At 45.5% G+C, this 24,060-nt stretch overlaps 4 non-coding genes across 4 annotated transcripts; 3 read left to right on the top strand and 1 right to left on the bottom strand.

The window, feature by feature from the left end:
- Nucleotides 1–2,944: 2,944 nt before the first annotated feature.
- Nucleotides 2,945–3,015, bottom strand: trnag-gcc (transfer RNA glycine (anticodon GCC)). The gene has a single exon. It is a non-coding gene; the product is annotated as a tRNA-Gly (tRNA).
- A 6,419-nt stretch (nucleotides 3,016–9,434) lies between these two features.
- On the top strand, nucleotides 9,435–9,505 carry trnag-gcc (transfer RNA glycine (anticodon GCC)). The gene has a single exon. It is a non-coding gene; the product is annotated as a tRNA-Gly (tRNA).
- Nucleotides 9,506–18,532: 9,027 nt separating this feature from the next.
- On the top strand, nucleotides 18,533–18,603 carry trnag-gcc (transfer RNA glycine (anticodon GCC)). The gene has a single exon. It is a non-coding gene; the product is annotated as a tRNA-Gly (tRNA).
- Nucleotides 18,604–23,442: 4,839 nt separating this feature from the next.
- trnag-gcc (transfer RNA glycine (anticodon GCC)) lies at nucleotides 23,443–23,513 on the top strand. The gene has a single exon. It is a non-coding gene; the product is annotated as a tRNA-Gly (tRNA).
- Nucleotides 23,514–24,060: the final 547 nt, after the last annotated feature.

Below are 24,060 nucleotides of genomic sequence, written 5' to 3'. Positions count from 1 at the left end.
TTGCCCACTCACCTAACCTATCCAAGTCACCCTGCATCCTCTTAGCATCCTCCTCACAGCTAACACTGCCGCCCAGCTTCGTACCATCCGCAAACTTGGAGATGCTGCATTTAATTCCCTCGTCTAAGTCATTAACATATATTATAAACAACTGGGGTCCCAGCACTGAGCCTTGCGGTACCCCACTAGTCACTGCCTGCCATTCTGAAAAGGTCCCGTTTATTTCCACTCTTTGCTTCCTGCCTGCCAACCAATTCTCTAACCACATCAATACCTTACCCCCAATACCGTGTGCTTTAAGTTTGTATGCTAATCTCCTGTGTGGGACTTTGTCAAAAGCCTTTTGAAAATCCAAATATACCACATCCATTGGTTCTCCCCTATCCACTCTACTAGTTACATCCTCAAAAAATTCTATGAGATTCGTCAGACATTATTTTCCTTTCACAAATCCATGCTGACTTTGTCCGATCATTTCACCACTTTCCAAATGTGCTGTTATCACATCCTTGATAACTGACTCCAGCAGTTTCCCAACACCGATGTCAGGCTAGCCAGTCTTTAATTCCCCGGTTTCTCTCTCCCTCCTTTTTTAAAAAGTGGAGTTACATTAGCCACCCTCCAATCCTCAGGAACTAGTCCAGAATCTAAAGAGTTTTGAAAAATTATCACTAATGCATCCACTATTTCTTGGGCTACTTCCTTAAGCACTCTGGTGCCACAACAACAACCTCTCACTCAACGTCAGCAAAATCAAAGAGCTGATGATTGATTACACGAGATGGAAGCTGGGGGTCGTCATTGGGAGATCAGAGCTGGGGAGGGTCAGTAACTTTAAATCTCTTTCCGTTATCACATCAGAGGGTCTGCCCTGGGACCAGTACGTAAGACCAAGCACTAAGAAGACACAATGGCATCTCTGCTTTCTTAGAAGTTTGTGCAGATTTGACACATCACCAAAAAACTTTGACAAAATGCACAGTGGAGAGTCTCCAGCAGCCAAGATGGTGCCATGTATGGCAGCCATGTTGAGAGCTCTGTACCAACTCTACAGTGTGCTGTTGATTTCCGCAATTTCCTTTGCATTTCTTGTTCAAGAAGCTGATAGTCACATCAGACATGATCAACTGATTCTTCTGAACATCGGGAAGATGGAATTTACCCACAAATGCCACCTTTTCTCCACTGGAAATCCCTATTTACACAATCGATGTGAGGCTAATTTCTTACACTGCCGAAGGGAGGGAGAAGGGTCCGTGTCCTGGTGAGGTTGAGACGGCGTGATAATCGGCCGCCGCTCCCTGGCCTACTCCGGGAATATGCTCAGTCCATGGACAATAAGTTGCATGAACGGAGAGCCAGAATCTCCTGCCAGCGGGAAACAAAGGAATGTAACGTTTTGTGCTTTGTGGAGACCTGGCTGACGGAGGAGATACCGGACCACGCTATCGAGCCTTCTGGGTTCTCCCTGTCGGGTGGGCTGGTCTACAAATCTCTCTGGAGAGTAAGGGAGGTGGGGTGTGCTTCACGGTCGATAGTGTGTGGTGCGACCCCCGGAACGTGCATGCCCGCAAATCCTTTTGTTCCCCAGATCTGGAGTGTCTCGTGCTGTTGTGTAGACCTTCCTGGCTGCCTAGGGAGTTCACGGCTGTTATTATCACAGCTGTATATTCTGCAGCAGGCTGATACTCACCTGGTCCCAAGGAATTGTAGGAGACCATCGGCACCCTGGAGACTGTACACCCGGAGGCTGCTTTCATCATTGCTGGAGACTTCAATTGAACGTCGCTGACTAAAGTCTCTCTGAAGTTTTGTCAACACACCCAGGGGAGCATGGCAGGGTAGCATACTCACACACTGCTACTCTCCCTTCCACAATGCTTACAAAGCTTCCTCCGTCCATCGCTCAGCAAGTCTGATCACTCCCCCATCCTGCTTCTGCCCGTGTACAGGCATAAGCTGAAAATTAGCTAAAACTGTCCACTGTTGGTCAGACCATTCAGTCTCCATGCTACAGGGCTGCTTTGATCACATTAGCCAAAATGTCTTTCATGATGAAGGTATCTCTCAGTTCACGGAAGGAGTCACGAACTTCATCTGGAAGTGCATTGAGGATATTGTCCCACAAAAATCGGTCAGGGTCTATCCAAACCAGAAATCCTGGATCAACAGGAGCAGCACTTACTGCACGAGACAGAGCTTGTGTTGCCAGTAACCACCAGGAACTCAAGAAATGCAGCTACGGTCTACGCATAGTCATCAAGGCAGCAAAACGACAATACAGGGACAAGATCCAGTCACAACTCTCCACCAACAACACACACAGCTTATGGCAGGGTCTGCGCACCATCGCAGACTTCAAAGCTAAACACAGTGGTGCTGCTAACATCACTGTCTCTCTCCCAGAGGAGCTAAATCTTTTTTACACTCGGTTCAATGTCGCCAGCACTGAGCCCCCGAGGAGAGCCGCCAATGTGACCTGCATCCCGGTCGTCTCTGAGGCTGCAGTGTGCAAGTGTTTCCAACGAGTGGACAGCCGCAGGGCTGCGGGACTGGACGGCATCCCAGGGCGGGTACTCAGAGAGTGTGTGGCACAACTGGCTGGTGTGTTTGCAGACATTTTTAATCCCTCCCTCTCCCCGAGCAGAGGGCCCTCCTCCTTCAAAACATCCACCATTGTCCCTGTACCTCAAAAGACCAAGGTTACATTTCTGAACGACTGGCATCCTGTTCCATTCACCTCAATAATAAGCAAATGCGTTGAGAGGCTGGTCAAGGACAACATCTTCAGTTTGCTACCACCCGCACTGGACCCCTACAATTCACCTACAGACACAGTGCTTATAGCATGCCCACTCTCACTCACCCTAACCCGTAAAAGTGGTAAAGTCATTCTACAAAGTAAAGAGATGCACATTACACTACCACACCCTGAGCACTGAACTGCATTGGCTGGGAATCGAACCCAGGTCTCCCGCATGGCAGGCGAGAATTCTACCACTGAACCACCAATGCAACTGTTAACAGATCAACCAAGCTAAGTACATCAGAGGTCAGACCACACCAGAAACAACTTTGCCCATTCCAGTGTTCCTGTTCAATCAAACAACTCCAAGGGTCGCTGCGTTCTCCCATAACAAACATCATTAAACATCATTGACACAATATGTACATAAGCCTACAAGAGGAGAGGCTGTACTTGATCTGGTATTGGGAAATGAACCTGGTCAGGTGTCAGGTCTCTCAGTGGGAGAGCATTTTGCAGATAGTGATCACAATTCTATCTCCTTTGCCATCGCATTGGAGAGGGATAGGAACAGACAAGCTAGAAAAATGTTTAATTGGAGTAAGGGGAAATATGAGCCTTTCGGGCAGGACTGTGGAAGCATAAATTGGGAACAGATGTTCTCAGAGAAATGTACGGAACAATGTGTCGGATGTTCAGAGGATATTTACATGGAGTTCTGCACAGGTACGTTCCAATGAGACAGGGAAAGGATGGTAGGGTACAGGAACTGTGGTGTACAAAGGCTGTTGTAAATCAAGTCAAGAAGAAAAGAAAAGCTTACAAAAGGTTCAAAAAACTAGGTAATGATAGAGATCTAGAAGATTATAAGGCTAGCAAGGAGTTTAAGAATGAAATTAGGAGAGGCCGAAGGAGCCATGAGAAGGCCTTGGTGAGCAGGATTAAGGAAACCCCCAAGGCATTATATAACCATATAACAATTACAGCACTGAAACAGGCCATCTCAACCCTTCTTGTCCGTGCCGAACTCTTACTCTTACCTAGTCCCACCAACCTGCACTCAGCCCATAACCCTGCATTCCTTTCCTGACCATATATCTATCCAATTTAACTTTAAACGACAACATCGAACCTGCCTCAACCACTTCTGCTGGGAGCTCGTTCCACACAGCTACCACTCTCTGAGTAAAGAAGTTCCCCTTCATGTTACCCCTAAACTTTTGCCCTTTAACTCTCAACTCATGTCCTCTTGTTTGAATCTCCCCCTTTCTCAATGGAAAAAGCCTATCCACGTCAATTCTATCAATCCCCCTCATAATTTTAAATACCTCTATCAAGTCTCCCCTCAACCTTCTACGCTCCAAAGAATAAAGACCTAACTTATTCAACCTTTCTCTGTAACTTAGGAGATGAAACCCAGGCATCATTTTAGTAAACCTCCTCTGTACTCTCTCAATTTTATTGACATCTTTCCTATAATTCGGTGACCAGAACTGTACACAATACTCCAAATTTGGTCTTACCAGTGCCTTATACAATTTCCACATTACATCCCAACTCCTATACTCAATGCTCTGATTTATAAAGGCCAGCATACCAAAAGCTTTCTTCACCACCCTGTCCACATGAGATTCCACCTTCAGGGAACTATGCACCATTATTCCTAGATCCCTCTGTTCTACTGCATTCTTCAACACCCTACCATTTACCATGTATGTCCTATTTTGATTAGTCCTGCCAAAATGTAGCACCTCACATTTTTCAGCATTAAACTCTTTCTGCCATCTTTCAGCCCACTCTTCTAACTGGCCTAAATCTCTCTGCAAGCTTTGAAAACCTACTTCATTATCCACAGCTCCATCTATCTTAGTATCATCTGCATACTTACTCATGCAATTTACCACCCCATCATCCAGATCATTAATATATATAACAAACAACATTGGACCCAGTACAGATCCCTGAGGCACACTGCTACACACCCTCCTCCAATCTGACACAGTTATCCACCACTACTCTCTGGCGTCTCCCATCCAGATACTGCTGAATCCATTTTACTACTTCAATATTAATGCCTAACGATTGAACCTTCCTAACTAACCTCCCGTGAGCAACCTTGTCAAAGGCTTTACTGAAGTCCATATAGACAACATCCACCCCTTTACCCTCGTCAACTTTCTTAGTAACCTCATCAAAAAATTCAATAAGATTTGTCAAACATGACCTTCCATGCACAAATCCATGTTGATTGTTCCTAATCAGACCTTGTCTATCCAGATAATTATATATACCATCTCTAAGAATACTTTCCATCAATTTACCCACCACTGACGTCAAACTCACAGGCCGATAATTGCTAGGTTTACTCTTAGAACCCTTTTTAAACAATGGAACCACATGAGCAATATGCCAATCCTCCAGCACTATTCCCGTTTCTAATGACATTTGAAATATTTCTGTCAGAGCCCCTGCTATTTCCACACTAACTTCCCTCAAGGTCCTAGGGAATATCTTGTCCGGACCCGAAGACCTATCCACTTTTATATTCCTTAAAAGCGCCAGTACTTCCTCATCTTTAATCGTCATACTTTCCATAACTACCCTTCTTGTGTCCTTTACCTTACACAATTCAATATCCTTCTCCTTAGTGAATTCAATATTCTACAAGTATGTGAAGAGCAAGAGGATAAAACGTGAGAGAAGAGGACCTATCAAGTGTGACAGTAGAAAAGTGTATATGGAACTGGAGGAGGTATTATAAGTACTTAATGAATACTTTGCTTCAGTATTCACTACGGAAAAGGATATTGGCGATTGTAGGGATGACTTACGGTGGACTGAAAAGCTTGAGCATGTAGATATTAAGAAAAAGGATGTGCTGGAGCTTTTGGAAAGCATCAAGTTGGGTAAGTCACCAGGAACAGATGAGATGTACCCCGGGCTTCTGTAGGAGGCGAGGGAGGAGATTGCTGAGCCTCTGGAAAAGATCTTTGCATCATCAATGGGGACGGGAGAGGTTCCGGAGGATTGAAGGGTTGCAGATGTTATTCTCTTTTTCAAGAAAGGGAGTAGGGATAGCCCAAGAAATCATAGACCAGTGAGTCTTACTTCAGTGGTTGGTAAATTGATGGAAAAGATCCTGAGAGGCAGGATTTATGAACATTTGGAGAGGCATAATATGATTCGGAATAGTCAGCATAGCTTTGTCAAAGGCAGGATGTGCCTTACGAGCCTGGTTGAATTTTTTGAGGATATGACTAAACACATCGACGATGGTAGAGCAGTAGATGTAGTGTATATGGATTTCAGCAAGGCATTGGTAAGGTACCCCATGCCAGGCTTATTGAGAAAGTAAGGAGGCATGGGATCCAGAACTGGCTTGCACACAGAAGGCAAAGAGTGGTTGTAGACGGGTCATATTCTGCATGGAGGTCGGTGACCCGTGGTGTGCCTCAGGGATCTGTTCTGGGACACCTTCTCTCGTGATTTTTATAAATGACCTGGATGAGGAAGTGGAAGGATGGGTTAGTAAATTTGCTTGGGGGTGTTGTGGATAGTGTGGAGGGCTGTCAGAGGTTACAACAGGACATCGATAGGATGCAAAACTGGTCTGAGAAGTGGCAGAGGGATAGATGGTTCATTTTGGTAGGTCAAATATGATGGCAGAATATAGTATTAATGGTAAGACTCTTGGCAGTGTGGAGGATCAGAGGGATCTTGGGGTCCGAGTCCACAGGACACTCAAAGCTGCTGTGCAGGTTGACTCTGTGGTTAAGAAGGCATACGGTGTATTGGCCTTCATCAACTGTGGGATTGAGTTCAAGAGCTGAGAGGTAATGTTGCAGCTATATAGGACCCTGGTCTGACCCCACGAAGTACTGTGCTCAGTTCTGGTCACCTCACTACAGGAAGGATGTGGAAACCATAGAAAGGGTGCAGGGGAGACTTACAAGGATGTTGCCTGGATTGGGGAGCATGCCTGATGAGAATAGGTTGAGTGAACTCAGCCTCTTCTCGTTGGAGCGACGGAGGATGACAGGTGACCTGATAGAGGTGTACAAGATGATGAGAGGCATTGATTGTGTGGATAGTCAGAGGCTTTTTTCCCAGGGCTGAAATGGTTGCCACAAGAGACACAGGTTTAAGATGCTGGGGAGTAGGTACAGAGGAGATTTTTAATTTCTAAGGTAGGGACAACTTATTGTCCAGGGACTGAGTGTTAGCCCGGAGTAGGCCAGGGAGCGGCAGCTGATTATCACGCCGTCTCAACCTCACCAGGACACTGGCCCTTCTCCCTCCCCTCGGCGGTGTAAGAAATTAGCCTCACATGAATCGTGTAAATAGGGGCTGCCAGTGGAGAAAAGGTGGCACTTTGTGGGTAAATGCCATCTTCCCGATGTTCAGAAGAGTCAGTCGATCATATCCGATGCGACTATCAGCTTCTTGAACAAGAAATGCAAAGGAAATTGCGGAAATGAGCAGTACACTGTAAAGTTGGTAGAGAGCTCACAACATGGCTGCCGTACACGGTGGTACCTTGGCCACTTGGAGACTCTCCACTATGCATTTTGTCAAAGTTTTTAGCAGATGTGTCAAATCTGCACAAACTTCCAACAAAGCTGAGATACCATTGTGCCTTCTTACTGCTCGGTCTTACGTACTGGTCCCAGGGCAGATCCTCTGATGTGATAACGCAAAGAGATTTAAAGTTACTGACCCTCCCCAGCTCTGATCTCCCAATGACGACCCCCAGCTTCCATCTCGTGTAATCAATCATCAGCTCTTTGATTTTGCTGACGTTGAGTGAGAGGTTGTTGTTGTTGCACCATTCAGCCAGATTTTCAATCTCCCTCCTGAGTGCCGGTTTGTCACTGTGGGAAAAGGAGTCGACTTTTGCCAGATAAAAATCTGGACTGGCATCTCATTATTCCAGGATGCAGATGCCACTGGTGTGATAGATATTCACCATCTGTGAAAATTGTGTATCTTATGTGCAGACACTCCTGTACCGAGTGTCACTTTATGGACATACGATCAATCTATGTATATAAGTTATCTTATGTATTGATATTTATCATTTTTAATTATCATATTCTCAATGTTCAAAGTACATTTATTATCAAAGTATGTGAACTGTATACGACCCTGAGATTCATCTTCTTGCAGGTGGCCACAAAACAAAGGAACCCAACGGAACCCATTAAAAAACTCTGGACAACGAGGACACACAAAAAGAACAAATCAGGCAAACACTAAAAAATAAACAGATAGCAGACAGAATATTAACCGCAGAGCCTCCGAAAATGAGTGCACAGTCACAGAACTGTTTCAGCACTGAGACGAGTGAAGCCGGTCCAGGAGCCGACGACTACAGGCCACAGCCACGGTACCAGTTCAATGCTGGGACGAGTGAAGCCGGTCCAGGAGCCGACGACTACAGGCCACAGCCACAGAGTTACTTCAGCACTGAGGCAAGTGCTGATACTTGCAGGCCACAGCTGTGGTCAGTTCAGTGCAAACCCCACGGGGTAGAGAGCTGAATACTGGCTCGTCCTCCTTCCCCCTCAGTCTTTATCATATTTCGCATTTTTGTGCTGTATCGTATCCGGAGAAACAATTATTTTGTTCACCTTTCCACTTGTATACTGGAAATGACCTTAAACAATCTTGAGATATGTTTCTCTTGTGAGTCCTACCTCGCTGATGTTTTGTGCCTCCAAGAAATTCTTTCATTGTATTTGTGGATATGATAATAAACTTGATGTTGATAATGGGCTATGAACTGAAAGTGACATCTGAAACTTTTCCAGAGAAATGTGTAAAAAGGTGCCTCATGGATGAGCGACGATCGAGAACGACAGGTCTGTGACCCGGAGAGGATCTCGCCAGGTCGAGGTTGACCCAGAGTAGGGGATGTCTGAACAGACTTAGTGAGTTTTGGAAGTTGTGAAACTGCTGAAAGAGTTAATAGAAACATAGAAAACCAACAGCTCAATACAGGCCCTTCGGCCCACAAAGCTGTGCTGAACATGACCTTACTTTAGAAATTGGCCCCTTCTGGCTCTCTAATTTCATTCTTAAGCTCCTTCCTGCTAGCCTGATAATCGTCTAGACCTCTATGATTACCTAGTTTTTTGAACCTTCCATAAACTTTTCTTTACTTCTTGACTAGATTTACAACAGCCTTTGTACACCATGGTTCCTGTACCCTACCATCCTTTCCCTGTTTCATTGGAACGTACCTATGCAGAACTCCATGCAAGTATCCTCTGAACATCTGACATACTGTTCCGTAAATTTCCCTGAGAACATCTGTTCCCAATGCATGCTTTCAAATTCCTGCCTGATAGCCTCATATTTCCCCTTACTCCAATTAAACGTTTTCCCAATTTGTCTATTCCTATCCCACTCCAATGCTACCGTAAAAGATATAGAATTGTGATCACTATCTGCAAAATGCTCTCCCACTGAGAGACCTGACATCTGACCAGGTTCATTTCCCAATACCAGATCAAGTACAGCCTCTCCTCTTGTAGGCTTATCTACGTATTGAGTTAATGATGTTTCTTATGGGACAAGGCAGTGAACCTTGGGTTGTTTGATTGAACAGGAACACTGGAATGGGCAAAGTTGTTTCTGGTGTGGTCTGTCCTCTGATGTACTTAGCTTGGTTGATCTGTTAACAGTTGCGTTGGTGGTTCAGTGGTAGAATTCTCGCCTGCCACGCGGGAGACCTGGGTTCGATTCCCAGCCAATGCAGTTCAATGCTTAGGGTGTGGTAGTGCGAGGTGCATCTCTTTAGTGTTTGGTGTGCATCTCTTTACTGTGCCAGTGACCTGGGTTCACTTCGTAGAATGACTTTGCACCTTTTATGGGTTAGGGTGAGTGAGAGTGAGCTTGCTATTCTGGTGGTGTGAGCATTGCAGGCTGCCAACATTGTGTCCGTAGGTGAATTGTAGGGGTCCAGTGCGGGTGGTAGCAAACTGAAGATGGTGTCCTTGACCAGCCTCTCAAAGCATTTGCTTATTATTGAGGTAAGTGAAACAGGATGCCAGTCGTTCAGAAATGTTACCTTGGTCTTTTGAGGTACAGGGACAATGGTGGATGTTTTGAAGGAGGAGGGCCCTCTGCTCGGGGAGAGGGAGGGATTAAAAATGTCTGCAAACACACCAGCCAGTTGTGCCACACACTCTCTGAGTACCCGCCCTGGGATGCCGGCCGGTCCCGCAGCCCTGCGGCTGTCCACTCGTTGGAAACACTTGCACACTGCAGCCTCAGAGACGACCGGGATGCAGGTCACATTGGCGGCTCTCCTCGGGGGCTCAGTGCTGGCGACATTGAACCGAGTGTAAAAAAGATTTAGCTCCTCTGGGAGAGAGACAGTGATGTTAGCAGCACCACTGTGTTTAGCTTTGAAGTCTGCGATGGTGCGCAGACCCTGCCATAAGCTGTGTGTGTTGTTGGTGGAGAGTTGTGACTGGATCTTGTCCCTGTATTGTCGTTTTGCTGCCTTGATGACTATGCGTAGACCGTAGCTGCATTCCTTGAGTTCCTGGTGGTTACTGGCAACACCAGCTCTGTCTCGTGCAGTAAGTGCTGCTCCTGTTGATCCAGGATTTCTGGTTTGGATAGACCTTGACCCATTTTTGGGGGACAATATCCTCAATGCACTTCCAGATGAAGTTCGTGACTCCTTCTATGAACTTGGTGATATTCTTATCCTGAAAGGGATTTTGGCTAATGTGATCAAAGCAGCCCTGTAGCATGGAGACTGAATGGTCGGACCAACAGTGGACAGTTTTAGCTAATTTTCAGCTTATGCCTGTACACGGGCAGAAGCAGGATGGGGGAGTGATCAGACTTCCCGAGTGGTGGACGGAGGAAGCTTTGTAAGCATTGTGGAAGGGAGAGTAGCAGTGTGTGAGTATGCTACCCTGCCATGCTCCCCTGGGTGTGTTGACACAACTTCAGAGAGACTTCAGTCAGCGACGTTCAATTGAAGTCTCCGGCAATGATGAAAGCAGCCTCCGGGTGTACAGTCTCCAGGGTGCCGATGGTCTCCTACAATTCCTTGGGAGCCAGGTCAGTATCAGCCTGCTGTAGAATATACAGCTGTGATAATAACAGCTGTGAACTCCCTAGGCAGCCAGGAAGGTCTACACAGCAGCACGAGACACTCCAGATCTGGGGAACAAAAGGATTTGCGGGCATGCACGTTCCGGGGGTCGCACCACGCACTATGGACCATGAAGCACACCCCACCTCCTTTACTCTTCCCAGAGAGATTTGTCGACCTGTCCACCCGACAGGGAGGACCCAGAAGGCTCGATAGCGTGGTCCGGTATCTCCTCCGTCAGCCAGGTCTCCACAAAGCACAAAATGTTACATTCCTTTGTTTCCCGCTGGCAGGAGATTCTGGCTCTCCGTTCGTGCAACTTATTGTCCAGGGACTGAACATATTCCCGGAGTAGGCCAGGGAGCGGCGGCCGATTATCACGCCGTCTCAACCTCACCAGGACACGGACCCTTCTCCCTCCCTTTGGCAGTGTAAGAAATTAGCCTCACATCGATTGTGTAAATAGGGATTTCCAGTGGAGAAAAGGTGGCATTTGTGGGCAAATTCCATCTTCCCGATGTTCAGAAGAATCAGTTGATCATGTCTGATGTGACTATCAGCTTCTTGAACAAGAAATGCAAAGGAAATTGCGGAAATCAACAGCACACTGTAGAGTTGGTACAGAGCTCTCAACATGGCTGCCATACATGGCACCATCTTGGCTGCTGGAGACTCTCCACTGTGCATTTTGTCAAAGTTTTTTGGTGATGTGTCAAATCTGCACAAACTTCTAAGAAAGCAGAGATGCCATTGTGTCTTCTTAGTGCTTGGTCTTACGTACTGGTCCCAGGGCAGATCCTCTGATGTGATAACGCAAAGAGATTTAAAGTTACTGACCCTCCCCAGCTCTGATCTCCCAATGACGACCCCCAGCTTCCATCTCGTGTAATCAATCATCAGCTCTTTGATTTTGCTGACGTTGAGTGAGAGGTTGTTGTTGTGGCACCAGAGTGCTTAAGGAAGTAGCCCAAGAAATAGTGGATGCATTAGTGATAATTTTTCAAAACTCTTTAGATTCTGGACTAGTTCCTGAGGATTGGAGGTTGGCTAATGTAACCCCGCTTTTTAATAAAGGAGGGAGAGAGAAACCGGGGAATTAAAGACCGGTTAGCCTAACGTCGGTGTTGGGAAACTGCTGGAGTCAGTTATCAAAGATGTGATAACAGCACATTTGGAAAGCGGTGAAATCATCGGACAAAGTCAGCATGGATTTGTGAAAGGAAAATCGTGTCTGATGAATCTCAGAATTTTTTGAGGATGTAACTAGTAGAGTGGATAGGGGAGAACCAGTGGATGTGGTATATTTGGATTTTCAGAAGGCTTTTGACAAGGTCCCACACAGGAGATTAGTGTGCAAACTCAAAGCACGTGGTATTGGGGGTAAGGTATTGATGTGGATAGAGAATTGGTTGGCAGGCAGGAAGCAAAGAGTGGGAATAAACGGGACCTTTTCAGAATGGCAGGCAGTGACTAGTGGGGTACCGCAAGGCTCAGTGCTGGGACCCCAGTTGTTTGCAATTTATATTAATGACTTGGATGAGGGAATTAAATGCAGCATCTCCAAGTTTGCGGATGGCACGAAGCTGGGCGGCAGTATTAGCTGTGAGGAGGATGCTAACAGGATGCAGGGTGACTTGGATAGGTTGGGTGAGTGGGCAAATTCATGGCAGATGCAATTTAATGTGGATAAATGTGAGGTTATCCACTTTGGTGGTAAGAAAAGGAAAACAGATTATTATCTGAATGGTGGCCGATTAGGAAAAGGGGAGGTGCAACGAGACTTGGGTGTCATTGTACACCAGTCATTGAAAGTGGGCATGCAGGTACAGCAGGTGGTGAAAAAGGCGAATGGTATGCTGGCATTTATAGCGAGAGGATTCGAGTACAGGGCAGGGAGGTTCTACTGCAGTTGTACAAGGCCTTGGTGAGACCACACCCGGAGTATCCCTTACACTTCCTCCCTTACCACCATTCAGGGCCCCAAACAGTCCTTCCAGGTGAGGCAACACTTCACCTGTGAGTCGACTGGGGTGATATACTGCGTCCGGTGCTCCCGATGTGGCCTTTTATATATTGGCAAGACCCGACGCAGACTGGGAGACCGCTTTGCTGAACATCTACGCTCTGTCCGCCAGAGAAAGCAGGATCTCCCAGTGGCCACACATTTTAATTCCACATCCCATTCCCATTCTGACATGTCTATCCACGGCCTCCTCTACTGTAAAGATGAAGCCACACTCAGGTTGGAGGAACAACACCTTATATTCCGTCTGGGTAGCCTCCAACCTGATGGCATGAACATCGACTTCTCTAACTTCTGCTAATGCCCCATCTCCCCCTCGTACCCGATCTGTTACTTATTTTTATGCACACATTCTTTCTCTCACTCTCCTTTTTCTCCCTCTGTCCCTCTGAATATACCTCTTGCCCATCCTCTGGGTCCCCCCCACCTTGTCTTTCTTCCCGGACCTCCTGTCCCATGATCCTCTCATATCCCCTTTTGCCTGTCACCTGTCCAGCTCTTGGCTCCATCCCTCCCCCTCCTGTCTTCTCCTGTTATTTTGGATCTCCCCCTCCCCCTCCAACTTTCAAATCCCTTACTCACTCTTCCTTCAGTTAGTCCTGACGAAGGGTCTCGGCCTGAAACGTCGACTGTACCTCTTCCTATAGATGCTGCCTGGCCTGCTGCGTTAACCAGCAACTTTGAGGTGTGTTGCTTGAATTTCCAGCATCTGCAGAATTCCTGTTGTTTCCGGAGTATTGTGTGCAGTTTTGGTCCCCTAATCTGAGGAAAGACATCCTTGCCATAGAGGGAGTACAAAGAAGTTCACCAGATTGATTCCTGGGATGGCAGGACTTTCATATGAAGAAAGACTGGATCAACTAGGCTTATACTCGCTGGAATTTAGAAGATTGAGGGGGGATCTTATTGAAATGTATAAAATTCTAAAGGGATTGGACGGGCTCGATGCAGGAAAATTGTTCCCGATGTTGGGGAAGTCCAGAACGAGGGGTCACAGTTTAAGGATAAAGGGGAAGCCTTTTAGGACTGAGATGGGGAAAAACTTCTTCACACAGAGAGTGGTGAATCTGTGGAATTCTCTGCTACAGGAAACAGTTGAGGCCATATTTAAGAGGGAGTTAGATATGGCCCTTGTGGCTAAAGGGATCGGGGGTATGCAGAGAAGGCAGGTACAGGGTTCTGAGTTGGATAATCAGCCATGATCATACTGAATAGTGGTGCAGGCTCGAAGGGCCGAATGACCTACTCCTGCACCTATTTTCTATGTTTCTATTCAGCCAGATTTTCAATCTCCCTCCTGAGTGCTGATTCGTCACTGTGGGAAAAGGAGTTGACGTTTTGCCAAATAAAAATCTGGACTGGCTTCTCATTATTCCAGGATACGGATGCCACTGGTGTGATAGATAGTCACCATCTGTAGAAATTGTGTATCTTATGTGCAGACACTCCTGTACCGAGTGTCACTTTATGGACATACGATCAATCTATGTATATAAGTTAGCTTATGTATTGATATTTATTAATTTTAATTATCATATTGTCAATGTTCAAAGTACATTTACTATCAAAGTATGTGAACTGTATACGACCCTGAGATTCGTCTTCTTGCAGGTGGCCACAAAACAAAGGAACCCAACGGAACCCATTAAAAAACTCTGGACAACAAGGACACACAAAAAGAACAAATCAGGCAAACACTAAAAAATGAACAAATAACCGACAGAATATTAACCGCAGAGTCCCCGAAAATGAGTGCACAGTCACAGAACTGTTTCAGCACTGAGACGAGTGAAGCCGGTCCAGGAGCCGACGACTACAGGCCACGGCCACGGTACCAGTTCAATGCTGGGACGAGTGAAGCCGGTCCAGGAGCCGACGACTACAGGCCACAGCCACAGAGTTACTTCAGCACTGAGGCAAGTGCTGATACTTGCAGGCCACAGCTGTGGTCAGTTCAGTGCAAACCCCACGGGGTAGAGAGCTGAATACTGGCTCGTCCTCCTTCCCCCTCAGCCTTTATCATATTTCGCATTTTTGTGCTGTATCGTATCCAGAGAAACAATTATTTTGTTCACCTTTCCACTTGTATACTGGAAATGACCTTAAACTATCTTCAACTTGTAATTGATGCGAAATATATATGTTTCCCTTGTGAATCCTACCTCGCTGATGTTATGTGCCTACAAGAAAACCTTTCATTGTAGTTGTGGATATGACAATAAACTTGACGTTGATAATGGGCTGAATGGGCTGAATACACCGAATACGCAGCAAAACGGAGTATCTGACACAAAACCAAACTGAAAACTAACTGCGTCACCAGGGGTCTCCCATTTATATTCCTGTTGAGAACAGGTCATCATGTGACCTCACTGGCAGGAAAATTACACCATGTGACCTCCGCAAGACCATGACATCGTCCTCATAAGACAGTCACAAGATATCCATGAAGTATGTAACATAGCATTTTAGTTTAATGTGTATTGTCTATTTGTCGTGTAGTAATTGCATTAGTCACTGGTTTGTATAGCTCTGAATCTGTAATAAAGATATTTTGTAAATAAAAAAAGCCTTTATCATATTTTGTTTTTTGTGCATCAGATCCAGAGTAACAATTATTTTGTTCACAAAACTACTTGTATACTGGAAATTACTTTAAATAATCTTGAACTTGTAATTGATGTGAAATATATATGTTTCTCTTGTGAATCCGGCCTCGCTGATGTTTTGCGCCTGCAAGAAATTCTTTCATTGTATTTGTGGATATGACAATAAACTTGACGTTGATAGTGGGCTATGAACTGAAAGTGACATCTGAAACTTTTCCAGAGAAATGTGTAAAAAGGTGCCTCATGGATGAGCGACGATCGAGAACGACAGGTCTGTGACCCGGAGAGGATCTCGCCAGGTCGAGGTTGATCCAGAGTGGGGAATGTCTGAACAGACCTCGTGAGTTTTGAAAGATGTAAAACTGCTGAAAGAGTTGTGGAACCAATGAGTTAATAGAACCATTGACACATAGAAAACCTACAGCACAATACAGGCCCTTCAGCCCACAATGCTGTGCTGATCATGTACTTACTTTAGAAATTACCTAGGGTTACCCATAGCCCTCTATTTTTCTAAGCTCCATGTACCTATCCAGGAGCCTCTTAAAAGACCCTATCGTATCTGCCTCCACCACTGCCGTCGGCAGCCCATTCCACGCACTCACCACTCTCTGTGTAAAAAACCTACCCCTGACATCTCCTCTGTACCTGCTTCCAAGCACCTTAAAACTGTGCCCTCTTGTGTTAGCCATTTCAGACCCGGGGAAAAAGCCACTGACTATCCACACGATCAATGCCTCACATCATCTTGTACACCTCTATCAGGTCACCACTCATCCTCTGTCGCTCCAAGGAGAAAAGGCCGATTTCACTCAACCTATTCTCGTAAGGCATGCTCCCCAATCCAGGCAACATCCTTGTAAATCTCCTCTGCACCCTTTCTATGGTTTCCACGTCCTTCCTGTAGTGAGGTGACCAGAATTGAGCACAGTACTCCAAGTGGGGTCTGACCAGGGTCCTATGCAGCTGCAACATTACCTCTCAGCTCTTAAACTCAATCCCATGATTGATGAAGGCCAATGCACCGTATGCCTTCTTAACCACAGAGTCAACCTGCGCAGCAGCTTTGAGTGTCCTACGGACTCGGACCCCAAGATCCCTCTGATCCTCCACACTGCCAAAAGTTTTACCATTAAAATTACTATTAACATTAATAAAGTCTTACCAAAATGCCATCATATTTGACCTACAAAAATGAACCACCTCACACTTATCTTGGTCGAACTCCATCTGCCATTTCTCAGCCCAGTTTTGCATCCTATCGATGTCCCGCTGTAACCTCTGACAGCCCTCCACACTATCCACAACACCTCCAATCTTTATGTCATCAACAAATTTACTAACCCATCCCTCCACTTCCTCATCCAGGTCACTTATAAAAATGACGAAGAGCAGGGGTCCCGGAACAGATCCCTGAGCCACACCACTGGTCACTGACCTCCATGCAGAATATGACCCATCTACAACCACTCTTTGCCTTCTGTGTGCAAGCCTGTTCTGGATCCACAAAGCAATGTCCTCTTGGATCCTATGCCTCCTTACTTTCTCAATAAGCTTTGCACGGGGTACCTTATCAAATGCCTTGCTGAAATCCATATACACTACATCTACGACTCTACCTTCACCAATGGGTTTAGCCAATCCTCAAAAAATTCAATCAAGCTCGTAAGGCACGACCTGCCTTTGACAAAGCCATGCTGACTATTCCTGATCATATTATACCTCTCCAAATGTTCATAAATCCTGCCTCTCAGGATCTTTTCCATCAACTTACCAAATTACTCACTGTTCTCTAATTTCCTGGGCTATCTCTACTCCCTTTCTTGAATAAGGGAACAACATCCGCAACTCTCCAATCCTTCGGAACCTCTCCCGTCCCCATTGATGACACAAAGATCATGTCCAGAGACTCAACAATCTCCTCCCTTGCCTCCCACAGTCATCTGGTCCCAGTGACTTATCTAATTTGATGCTTTCCAAAAGCTCCAGCACATCCTCTTTCTTAACATCTACATGCTCAAGCTTTTCAGTCCACTGTAAGTCATCCCTACAATCACTAAGATCCTTTTCTGTAGTGAATACAGGAGTAAAGTAATTCATTAATTACCTCTGCCATTTCCTCCGGTTCCATACACACTTTTCCACTGTCACACTTGAGTGGTCCTATTCTCTCACGTCTTATCCTCTTGCTCTTCACTTACTTGTAGAACGCCTTGGGGTTTTCCTTAATCCTGTCCGCCAAGGCCTTTTTGTGGCCCCTTCTGGCTCTCTGAATTTCCTTCTTAAGCTCCTTCCTGTTAGCCTTATAGTCGACATTTCAGGCCGAGACCCTTCGTCAGGACTCCTGGAGATGCTGCCTGGCCTGCAGCGTTCACCAGCAACTTTGATGTGTGTTGCTTGAATTTCCAGCATCTGCAGTATTCCTGTTGTTAGCCTTATAATCTTCTAGATCTCTGTCATTACCTAGTATTTTCCAACCTTTTGGAGGCTTTTCTTTTCTTCTTGACTAGATTTACAACTAACTTTGTACGCCGCTGTTCCTGTACCCTACCATCCTTTCCCTGTCTCATTGGAACGTACCTATGAAGAACCCCACACAAATATCCCCTGAACATTTGCTACATTTCTTCTGTACATTTCCCTGAGAACATCTGTTCCCATTTTAAGCTTCCAAGTTCCTGCCCGATGATCTCATATTTCCCCTTACTCCAATTAAAGACATTGCTAACTTGTCTCTTCCTATCCCTCTCCAATGCTAAGGTAACGGAGATAGAATTGTGATTACTAACTGCAAAATGCTCTCCCACTGAGAGACCTGACACCTGACCAGGTTCATTTCCCAATACCAGATCAAGGACAGCCTCTCCTCTTGTAGACTTATCTACATATTGTGTCGATGATGTTTAATGATGTTTGTTATGGGACAAGGTGGTGAACCTTGGAGTTTTTTGAAGGAACAGGAACACTGGAATGAGCAAAGTTGTTTCTGGTGTGGTCTGTCCTCTGATGTACTTAATTTGGTTGATCTGTTAACAGTTGCATTGGTGGTTCAGTGGTAGAATTCTCGCCTGCCACGCGGGAGACCTGGGTTCGATTCCCAGCCAATGCAGTTCAATGTGCAATCTGTATCTCTTTCATGTTTGGTGTTTTGTGCATCTCCTTACAGTGGTCAGTGACCTGGGTTCAATTCCTGCTGCCGTCTTTGTACGTTCTCCATGTGAAATATATAATACCTTCTCTAAATATATAATACCTTCCCTAAATACATAATACCTACTCTGACTTTATATGTTATACTTTCACATGTTCCTTTCAGGGTCAGTGAGGGTGACATGCTAATCTGGCACTGGAAGTGTTTCACCTCTTGCGGCCTGTCCCCAGCACATCCCCAGACTGTGTTGCTCGTTGCTGACAACGATGCTTTCCATCCCTCCCCCTCCTGTCTTCTCCTATCATTTTGGATCTCCCCCTCCCCCTTGCACTTACAAATCTCTTACTCACTCTTCCTTCAGTTAGTCCTGACGAAGGGTCTCGGCCTGAAACGTCGACTGTACCTCTTCCTAGAGATGCTGCCTGACCTGCTGCGTTCACCAGCAACCTTTATGTGTGATGCTTTTCACTGTAAATTTCGACGTATGTGTGACAAATAAATAAAACTCATATTTAATCTTTAACGTTTAATTTAGAGATACAGCATGGGAACATGGAGAGATTAAGGACAGAACTAGACCACTGTCCTACACAGTGGAGATTGTGTCTGATATCATCTGGAGATGACACATTGATCAGTTGTGGAGAGCAGAGTCGAAGTTGGAGAGGAAAGGTGGCTGTTCCTGTCAGAACCACTTCCTGCAGCCTCAGAGTCAACTTCTGCCACCACCACGGAGGAGTCACCAGAACCTGACATCGTTTCACAAAACTCACCTGCCGAGCAGGACAGGTGTTAACCCACAAGTAGGAAATCCTGCATAGCAATGAAATCTTTACACCTGAATGGAGAATTGAAAGTTTGCAATGCTGTGGGAGTCTGTACATAGCAGTTGTATTGGATACTGGGTCTCTAGTTGATGTGTTCGTTCTCCATTGAGTTGGAGTTTGTAACTAAACAGGGAGGAGTGTTGTGTGTTTGCAATTTCATGGAAACATAGAAACATAGAAAATCTACAGTACAATACAGGCCCTTCGGCCCACAATACTGTGCTGAACATGTACTTACTTCAGATATTACCTGTGGTTACCCATAGCCCTCTATGTTTCTAACCTCCATGTACCTATCCAGGAGCCTCTAAAAAGACCCTATTGTATCCGCCTCCACCACCGTTGCCAGCAGCCCATTCCACACACTCACAACTCTCTGCGTAAAAAACATACCTGGATATCTCCTCTGTACCTGCTTCCAAGCACCTTAAAACTGTGCCCTCTTGTGTAAACCACTTCAGCCCTGGGGAAAAACCTCTGACTATCCACACGATCAATGCCTCTCATCTTATACATCTCTATCAGGTCACCCCTCATCCTCTGTCGCTCCAAGGAGAAAAGGCCGAGTTCACTCAACCTATTCTCATAAGGCATGCTCCCCAATCCAGGCAACATCCTTGTAAATCTCCTCTGCACCCCTTTCTACAGTTTCCACATCCTTCCTGTAGTGAGGTGACCAAAACTGAGCACAGTACTCCAAGTGGGGTCTGACCAGGGTCATATATATCTGTAACATTACCTCTCGGCTCCTAAACTCAATCCCATGACTGATGAAGGCCAATACACTGTATGTCTTTTTAAACACAGAGTCAACCTACATAGCAGCTTTGAATGTCCTATGGACTTGGAACCCAAGATGCCTCCGATCCTCCACACTGCCAAAAGTCTTAACATTAATACTATATTCTGCCATAATATTTGACCTACCAAAATAATCCACCTCACATTTATCTGCCTTGAACTCCATCTGCAACTTCTCAGCCCAGTTTTGCATCCTGTCAATGTCCAGCTGTAACATCTGACAGCCCTCCACACTATCCACGACTCCTCCAACCTTTGTGTCATCAGCATATTTACCAACCCATCCCTCCACTTCCTCATCCAGGTCATTTATAAAAATCACAAAGAGTAAGGGTCCCAGAACATATCCCGGAGGTACACTACCGGTCACCAACTTCCGTGCAGAATATGATCCTCCTACAACTACTCTTTGCCTTCTGTAGGCAAGCCAGTTCTGGATCCACAATGTCCCCTTGGATCCCATGCCTCTTTACTTTCTCAATAAGCCTTGCATTGGGTACCTTATCAAATGCCTTGCTGAAATCCATGTACATTACATCTACAGCTCTACCTTCATCAATGTGTTTAGTCACATCCTCAAAAAATTCACTCAGGCTCACAAGGCATGACCTACCTTTGACAAATCCATGCTGACTATTCCTAGTCAAATTACGCCTCTCCAAATGTTCATAAATCCTGCCTCTCAGGAGCTTTTCCATCAACTTTCCAACCACTGAAGTAAGACTCACTGGTCTATGATTTCTTGGGCTATCTCTACTCCCTTTCTTGAATAAGGGAACAACATCTGCAACCCTCCAAACCTCTGGAACCTCTCCCGTCTCCATTGATGATGCAAAGTCAGAGGCTCAGCAATCTCCTCCCCTCCTCCCTCACCTCCCACAGTAGTCGGGGTACATCTCATCTGGTCCCAGAGAATTACTCAACTTGATGCTTTCCAAAAGCTCCAGCACATCCTCTTTCTTAATGTCTATATGCTCAAGCTTTTTAATCCACTGTAAGTCATCCTTACAATCGCCAAGATCCTTTTCCGTAGTGAATACTGAAGCAAAGTATTCATTAAGAGTCTCTGCTACCTCCTCCCATTCCATACACAATTTTCCACTGTCACGTTATTCTCTGAAATCTTAACCTCTTGCTCTTCACATACTTGTAGAATGCCTTGGGGTTTTCCTTAATCCAGTCCGCCCCTTCTGGCTCTCCTAATTTCATTCTTAAACTCCTTCCTGCTCGCCTTATAATCTTTTAGATCTCTATCATTATCTAGTTTTTTGAACCTTAATTTCAATAATGTTTTAGTAATCTTGTCATATTGTTTGATGAAGCATTCTTGTTTATTTAAGTAATTCGTTACGGATTATATGTAAAATTACGTGAGTTTCATATGTCATCACACTATCATGTGATACAGGTGAACCTCGCTTAAAGTAAACACCAAGTTAGACCCACATTTTCGTATTTCCCAGTCTTCCTTTGAACTAGTTTAATGTTTTGAAGTTACAAAGCATACCATTTCCGGTTCTGAATATTGGTGTTCACTTACCAGGCTGTGATACAACGAGCCAGGATTCTCTCCACTGTGCATTTTGTCAAAGTTTTTTGGTGACATGACAAAGCTGCACAAACTTCTAAGAAAGCTGAGATGCCATTGTGTCTTCTTAGTGCTCGGTCTTACGTACTGGTCCCAGGGCAGATCCTCTGATGTGATAACGCAAAAAGATTTAAAGTTACTGACCCTCCCCAGCTCTGATCTCCCAATGACGACCCCCAGCTTCCATCTCGTGTAATCAATCATCAGCTCTTTGATTTTGCTGACGTTGAGTGAGAGATTGTTGTTGTTGCACCATTCAGCCAGATTTTCAATCTCCCTCCTGAGTGCCGGTTTGTCACTGTGGGAAAAGGAGTTGACGTTTTCCCAAATAAAAATCTGGACTGGCATCTCATTATTCCAGGATGCAGATGCCACTGGTGTGATAGATAGTCACCATCTGTGAAAATTGTGTCGGTTATGTGCAGACACTCCTGTACCGAGTGTCACTTGCCAGTTCAGCACTGAGGCAAGTGCTGATTCGTGCAGACCACAGCTGTGGGCAGTTCAGTGCTAACCCCACGGGGTATTGAGCTAAACACTGGCTCGTCCTCCTTCCCCCTCAGCCTTTATCATATTCGTCCCGACACGCCACGGCGGCCTGTCGTTCCACCTGGTGGTGAGGGAGGTCTCCAATGGACGTCCCTTTACGAGGGGGTTCTTTCCATGCACCTGGGGGGTCTGGGGTGGAGGCTGCTGCATAGAGTGGTGCCCTGCAACATGTTCTTCAGTTTGTACACGGATATCCCACCTGCACGTCACTTCTGTGGGCTGGAGGTGACTGTGTACTATATGTACATGGAGTGTGTGAGGCTGCAGCCCCTTTTGCGTATCTGTGTGGGCTGCTTCTCACCTTCTGGTTACATTTTAGCCCCACCCTATTTATAAATGGTCATTCAGTAAGGAGGGGGGCACTGAGGGATGAGGATGTCCTTGTCAACTTGCTCCTGGGGCTGGTGAAATCAGCCACCCGAGGGTCTTGGAAAGGGGTGGTGGGTGGATCTGCCCGGGTAGATTGCATAGCAATCTTTAGGGGGTATGTTCGTGCCTGGGTAAATATTGTGAAGGAACAGGCGTTATCCACGGCGACCATAGAGGGGTTCCGTGACCATTGGGCTCCACGTGGGCTTATTGCCATCATTGACAGAGATGGAAACATCTCAGTTTACTTTGTATTGTCTATTTGTTATATAGTAATCATGTTAGTCCCTCTTTTGCATATAAATCACTGAGTTTGTAATAAAGATGTTTTGTGGATAATAAAGCCTTTATCATATTTTGTTTTTTTGTGCATCAGATCCAGAATAACAATTCTTCCACTTGTGTACTGGAAATGACCTTAAACTATCTTGAACTTGTAATTGATGTGAAATATATATGTTTCTCTGGTGAATCCTACCTTGCCAATTCTATGTGCCTGCAAGATTGTTTGTGAATATGACAATAAACTCGACGTTGATAATGGGCTATGAACTGAAAGTGACAACTGAAAATTTTCCAGAGAAATGTGTAAGAAGGAACACTGGAATGGGCAAAGTTGTGTGTGGTGTGGTCTGTCCTCTGATGGTTGATCTGTTAACAGTTGCATTGGTGGTTCAGTGGTAGAATTCTCGCCTGCCACGCGGGAGACCTGGGTTCGATTCCCAGCCAATGCAGTTCAATGCTTTGGGTGTTCAATACTCAGTGTTCAGTCTTCATCTCTTTACAGTCTTTGTACGTTCTCCCTGTGAAATATAATACCTTCTCTTTACAACTATTTCAGACTCTGACTTTGTATGTTATACTTTCACACGTTCCTTTTACGGTTAGTGAGGGTGACATGCTATTCTGGCAGTGTCCTGTACGGTCCTGGTGACTTATCCAACTTGATGCTTTCCAAAAGCTCCAGCACATCCTCTTCCTTAATATCTACATGCTCAAGCTTTTCAGTCCACTGCAAGTCATCCCTACAATCACCAATATCCTTTTCCGTAGTGAATACTGAAGCAAAGTACTCATTAAGTTTCTCTGCTATCTCCTCCAGTTCCATACACACTTTTCCACTGTCACTCTTGATTGGTCCTATTATCTCACATCTTATCCTCTTGCTGTTCACATACTTGTAGAATGCCTTGGGGTTTTCCTTAATCTTGTCCGCCCAGGCCTTTTTGTGGCCCCTTCGTCCTCTCCTAATTTCATTCTTAAGCTCCTTCCTGCTAGCAT

This window comes from Mobula birostris, chromosome 29, assembly GCF_030028105.1.
Source record: "Mobula birostris isolate sMobBir1 chromosome 29, sMobBir1.hap1, whole genome shotgun sequence".
Classification (NCBI taxonomy): Eukaryota; Metazoa; Chordata; class Chondrichthyes; order Myliobatiformes; family Myliobatidae; genus Mobula; species Mobula birostris.
The sequence above is the reverse complement of the archived record's forward strand: the minus strand, read 5'-3'. Positions and strand labels throughout refer to the sequence as shown.